Source organism: Lycium barbarum, chromosome 2, assembly GCF_019175385.1.
Source record: "Lycium barbarum isolate Lr01 chromosome 2, ASM1917538v2, whole genome shotgun sequence".
NCBI classification, from domain to species: domain Eukaryota; kingdom Viridiplantae; phylum Streptophyta; class Magnoliopsida; order Solanales; family Solanaceae; genus Lycium; species Lycium barbarum.
In genome coordinates this window covers 21169454-21176140 of record NC_083338.1, presented here as the reverse complement: position 1 = coordinate 21176140, position 6687 = coordinate 21169454, and the positions used below count along the sequence as shown (strand labels likewise).

General features: G+C 32.0%; 1 non-coding gene across 1 annotated transcript; it reads left to right on the top strand.

Annotated features, from left to right (window-relative positions):
- Nucleotides 1–231: 231 nt before the first annotated feature.
- LOC132629518 (small nucleolar RNA R71) lies at nucleotides 232–337 on the top strand. The gene has a single exon (XR_009578290.1). It is a non-coding gene; the product is annotated as a small nucleolar RNA R71 (small nucleolar RNA).
- The last annotated feature ends 6350 nt before the right edge of the window (nucleotides 338–6687 follow it).

Genomic DNA, 6687 nt, shown 5'->3' with positions numbered 1-6687 from the left:
TGGGTATATTGATTCTCCTTCACCATATTCTGGATCATGAAACTACCATAAGGCATAATATCAGCATTGTTTGAGTGCCAAGCCTGATTGTGCGTAGTCAGCCTGCCAAGTATGTTGGTCACTCGTCGGTAAGATTTATTCATGAAACAACCATCTGATGCATTATTTGCAATTGATTGTGTCACTGGATCCAACCTTCGATAGAACTTCTCCATTAATATGTTCTGCGGAAAATCATGATTTGGAATTTTCTGCAAATACTCCTTGAATCTCTCCTAAGCTTCATATAACTGTTCCCCTGGTCGCTGCTTAAATTCATAGATCTTGTCATGAATCTCAGCCTTCTTGCTAAGAGGGTACCATTTCTTGAGAAAGCCTGCTACCATCTCTGCCCATGTAGTAATAGAATTTCGGGGCAGCTTCTCGAACCATGCTCTTGCATCTCCAGCTAAGGAATATTTGAATAGCCTAAGCCAAATAACATCCTGTGAAACGTTGTTTTGGATGTGATTAGCACACACATCCACAAAATTCTGTAAATGGCGTTGAGGGTCATTCTCGGTAAAGTTACGAAAGTAGCCCTCAAGCTTCAACAACTGGTATAGAGAGGAGTCAATTTTGACGCTTACAGCTCCAACTCGAGGATGAACAATAGCAGAAGCATAGTCCTCCTCAAGAATAAGATCAACAAAAACATTCTCGTCATCTGACTCATTCACCTGATTATTCAATCGACTCCCCTGGTTACCAGCACGTTGGTTTTGCTGATTCTGATTCATGTTCACCTGGTTTACAAGGAATAGCAAACAAGGTGTGATGGAATAAGCAAAAGACTTCAATCAAAGCAAACACTATTTAATAATTTCAAAACCGTATTCCCCGGTAGCGGCGCCAAAATTTGATACACTCAAATTACACCTTTAGTTAGCGTAAAGTGGAAGATGTCAAATATAGTAAACCAACAATGTTGGGGTCGAATTCCACAGGGAATGTGGTGTGAAAAGATTACTAAACTCGTAGAATGCTTAATTTAGGTCTAATGCCTCAATCCGGTGATGTTTGTAAAAGTTGGTCTTTTTATGACTAATAACTAACCAATTGCTTTGGATTGTAATTTATGGTAAAAGGAATCAAGGTTGTGTCCCCGTTAGATAAGGTGTATAATCATGAGTGATCATGATATAGTTCTAATCGATTATTATATGAATGAACTTAACATCTATATGAATCTCTACTATTTCCCAATAAATAAAGATTATCTCTTTCTATGATTTTTCCAAATATAAGAAAGTAACTATGAAGAACGGTTAATTATGCCAAGTAAATTCGTCTTATTCCTAAGTGAATTTATTAAACAAAGTTTAATGCTTTGAGTCTTTGTTATTTATTCTTACCAACCCTAACTATTTTCCCATATAAATCAAGGTCTATGACTTTAATCAATGTTTGCAACCATTAATTATGAATGAAGAATGAAGAATAAATAAACCTTAATAATCCATTATGTGTATATCAGTCACAAAACCCAATTACAAAACACTCATCATTGGGTTCACAGCCCTAGTAAGGAAATTTAGCTACTCATAGAAGAAGAAGAAGAAGAAGAAGAAGAAGAAGAAGAAGAAGAAATAATTAAGATCATAATGCTTACGAATGATTGCTTGGAATTGAAGAGAAAGTAATTGCAACTGTTTGTAATCCCAAAAGACTTCAAAAAAACAAATGAGTATTTAGTGCTAAAGAAATAAGAACTGAAATCTGGTGAATTGTAGCCTACAAGAAACCTACATCAGGTATTTATAAGAGTCCAAATCGTGCAAAATACGTTTGACAAAATTTCCCCCGACGGATCACTGTACGGACCGTAAATATTATACAGTCCGTAGAATGGGTTAATGGCCTCCGCATAATCCTCTTCAGTCTCCAGATATACTTTCCAACTTTACAGACCGTAGATATTATACAATCCGTGCAATTGGTCCGTAAAATCTTCTTCCCTTAGAGACTTTGCTGGAACAAATGTACATTGGGATCTACGAGCTGTAGATAATGTACGGTCCGTACTTCTGCCTTGCCTTCCTCCTTCAGGTCTGAGGCCTTTCTGTCATGCATCTACGGTATTCTTGATGGATCGTAAATAATATACAGTCCGTATGTTGCTCCGTACAAGTCAGGCTTCAGTTGTTTTTCTTTCTTTGAACATCTTTTTGAACCATTTCCCATGACTTGCTCCAAAATACGTTAAATACCTGCAACATATCACAAACACATCAAAAAGACCAAGACTTGCTAAAAAACAAGCAAAACTTATAGCCAAAGAGCATCGAATGTGCCATAATTTCATGGCACATTATATATATATATATATATATCTCGACACGTGAACACACGTGTATACTGAATTATACAATACCCAATTTATAAAATAATATTAATAATTTATTAAAACAACATTTGTTTAAACAACTTATGCATGAAAAATTAAAGTACAAGTTTGTATGAATGATCGATGTGGATCGTCGTATAATGTGTTGTTTGCTCAAGTCAAGATGATCGGGTCTGAACCTACGAAGATGAACAATTACAGTTGTGTGGTTTTTACTTACATTTACTTTATGAGGTACAAACATGTAGTGAATATATCCACTAATGCTCTGTATAGACAATATTTCAGCTAGTGTATGTTTCTTTCATTTGCTTCGATTGATCCATCATGACTAAGACTCTTGTTGTCAACATTGATATCCCTATTAAAAGTGTAAAATAAAATAAGCAATATGAAAAAACATGTTGTGGTAGTATAACCCAACATTGTGATTAATATTCATGTGCTTCATTTATCGTCATCGACTCATCCCAAAACAAAAATATAAAAATAAAAAAAAAACGGAAGAATTTGAAAGGATATCCTTCATTTTAAGGGGGAGAAAGTCAATTCTTGTGATTAACTTTTTAGCAGATTGACTCGTTATAATTTCTGCATGTATAATATTGTTGTCAAATTATGTTGTTCCAAAATCATTTGAAAAGTTTAAATTTTTAAATAGCGTGTTAAGTGCATTTTCTTTCAAAAATAACATGATTCCCGGAGTTCACTTGACTTGTAATTTTCGATTCACTCTTATTTTTAACCAATTCTCATTTTATTGTACTTTTCTTCAAGTTGGTTCGAACTCACTTCAGAGACTCCAATTGGTTAAAAAATATTCTAAATTAAACTTAAAAGAAAAAATAAATTATAATGAATATGTAAATCCCATCCTTTAGACAAGAAACAAATATGTATTAATTATTAAACCTAAAATATTGTAGTTATACAAATTTAAACAACCAAAAAAAAAAAATGAAATTCATAAAAAGCTAACAATTCACGCATTTTACAATTCTGATCAACCAAATTAAACATCATCTCGTATGCTATCGTTCTTTCCTTTATTTCTTCCCAGAAAAAGAAGAAAACAAGCGGCAAAAATACAATACTCTTTAGGTTAACAAAATAGAAAAAGATTAAAAAATTATGCTACCTTTTCTTATGCATGGACTCAAATTTTACCTTTCGAGAAGAAGGTGTCTAATATAACTTGTTTGGGAAGCAAATCACTAATTAAGAAACAATATATTGTCTAATATAACTTGGTTTGTTCTTTCAGTACTCTAGGATAGAGATAATGTATGAATTTACATATGAAAAACTTGCACGAGAATGTCTTTATCCTAATTAATTATATGATTTTAACCCAACATTCACTTCTGATTTCATTTACTTTCCTACTTTGCCTCATTGATCAATTGTTTGATGTTTTTTTTGACACCAATCGAAATTAAAGATCTCGTGTTCGAGTTTTCGGTGTAGAAAAAATCCCATTAAAGAGTGCTCCCCTTTAGATGAGTCTTACACAACGTAAATCTGAATTAGTCAGGATCTATTAATGCGGGTAGCGATAACCAAGCGAGAAACAAAAAGACAACGACAAGTAAATTCACATGCTTAAAATGTCATTGTTAAATAACTCATACCAAGCATATAAGAAAAAGAAACTACCAGCATAAAATTTACAATAAATAATGTAACAAACTAAAAGGAAATATAAAGTGAGTGGGCAAAATGATAAACAATAACAAATTAAAGTTTATATATATGAATTCATCATCATCAATGTCTACATTACAGGGACAATTAAAATTCTTTGTCGATTCCATGCGTCAACCAAGCATTCTAATGTGAGGTCCATAGTTCAAATGACAGTCTGGTGACTAAAAGGCCAAGCATGAAGCAAATAGAAAAAATGAAAAGTGAGAAAAGATGCCATCAGAGGATTTGTTTTTGAAGAAAACCAAACTAAAGAGTCGCAACTCTTGTCGTAGGAAGTTTGGATATATGCGAGGGGCTGGCATCTCTTTGTAAGGTCTTTGTCATTAAACTAAAAAAATTGGTAATTAATTAGAAGGGCATTTATGTAATTTAATGTTCAAGTTAGAGAGTTGATGCTCTTAAAGTAATATAGATGTATATATATGTATATGTATATATATTCACCTGTCATGTGGACCTATTTATTATTATATGATTTTAAAAGATGCACTTTTGTTACGGTCACATCTGCATTTGGTATCAACTTACAAATTGCTTTTTGCAAGGTTGTTAGCTCAAATTGTTAAATTGAGAGCAAGATTTCAAACTATGAAATTATATTGATAATGTTGGTTTATATCCAAATTGGTTTAGCAGAAATTGTATGCCTCTAACTAGTGATGAAAGTCGCACTTCGCGCGGTTATAAACAACATCAATAAATTTATACTAATAAATAATGCTGCAAATTATTAGAATGATACTGGATTAACTTTCTTATATGGGTAACATTATTAATTGTATATATTTAATTAGATTACAAATCTCTACTTGTGTTTAAGTATTTTGTTAGATAATTTAGTAGAACTTTTATTTCTCTATAATTTCTCCTATTGAAGTAACATGAAGTTAAAATAAAAAGTAAAAAAAATTATAACCGATAAAATTCAAATTAAACGAAAGAATTAAAATTTTCTTTAAAACTTCTAGTCTTTCAACTGTCGTGCAGATTAAGAAAATCGATAAATCTAGAAGGTATCTATAAGACCGCCAAGTAGTGTTATTAACTTATAATTAGCCTCTTTTGTCTATCTTTTACTCTAGTTAACTGCAATAAGCTTTTTATTGCTTTGTATTTAGTAATTAGTTATGTCAAAATTGATGGATCTAGATTATGTACAGTATATGCATAAGCATTCACAGAAAAAAATGTCAAAGGGAGAAAATTTTACTTAGTAAATATAAACACTACACTTCAATACTGTAAAAAAAAAAAAAAAAAAAAAAAAAAAAAACTTTTACTAATAAGTACAAAAAAGCAAATAGAGTTTATCAATATTAGTTGAAAAGGATCAAGAGAACCTCTTGATTAAGTTTGCGATCTATTCCTGCCATAATGGCAGCACAATTTTTTTTTCTTTTTTTTTTGCAGAAGTTATAGTATCTCTTAGACCCAACTATTCATTAATTTATAGAATTTGATATAACAACAATTAATATTGCTTCTATTTTGAATGTCCTATCTCAGAAAGAACACCAACAATATTCCCACTAAAATCCCACAAAGTGGAGTCTGAGAGTAGAGTGTACTGACCTTACCCCTCCCTTGGGAGGTAGAGAGGCTTTTGCCGATAGACTCGGCATAAGGACCGACAATTCAAAACAGTACGAAAAAAGAAATAACGGAAACGAATTATAAACCATGACAAAATACTATAAAAAGCATGATAAAGCACTAAAAACCACAAAGAAAGAATAGTGACAACCACAAATTAATACGATAATCAAAATACAAGAAAGAGGCTATAAATAACACTTTTATTCTTCTACTCTCCACCGTTGGCTGTTGCCCTTGTAAGAAATATCCCCCGGCCCATTCGAGAAGTTCAGAAAAGTTAGATAACGAAAAAAAGAATTTTTAAGAAACGTGTAATACAGTTAGGAGGGAAAAAATGGAGAAGATAGATCATCAAAAATAATTGCATATCTATTAGAAGCCGAAGCCAAATCATAGAGGAGAAAACAAATTTACCAATATCATGAGAAAACTCACAAATAATGAGACAAGCGAATAATTAGAGGAATTTTTACTTGTTTTAGCTTCTTCTAAGAGGTAATTTTTTATAATAACTATCTTTTAATTTATTTATATTTAGTAGTTACAGTAAATATAAACACTACACTTCAAGAGATAAAATTTTCTTACATATTTTCCCTAACTTCTTCTCCTTGTATTTGAGTGTATTTCGCCATATGTATTTGACTTATATTTGTATCTATATGTTTTTGGCCTGAGTGTATTTCGTCATATGTATTTGGCCTGATGTCTTGTATCTGAATGTCTTTGTATTCATATACATTCAGATACAAGACACTCAAGCCAAATACACTCATCTTAGAAGTACATTCAGATGACAAGAAGCTCAAATACATATGGGATACAAGACATATGAGCCAAATACATATGACATACGTACATTCAAATAAAGTTCAAGAAGAAGTTAGGAAAAATATATAAGAAAAGTAATGTTGTTGGCTGGAAAAATATATAAGAAAAGTAATGTTGTTGGCTGGGTTCGAACCTAGGCGAGCAAAGGGAGAGTCTCGCCCAGATAC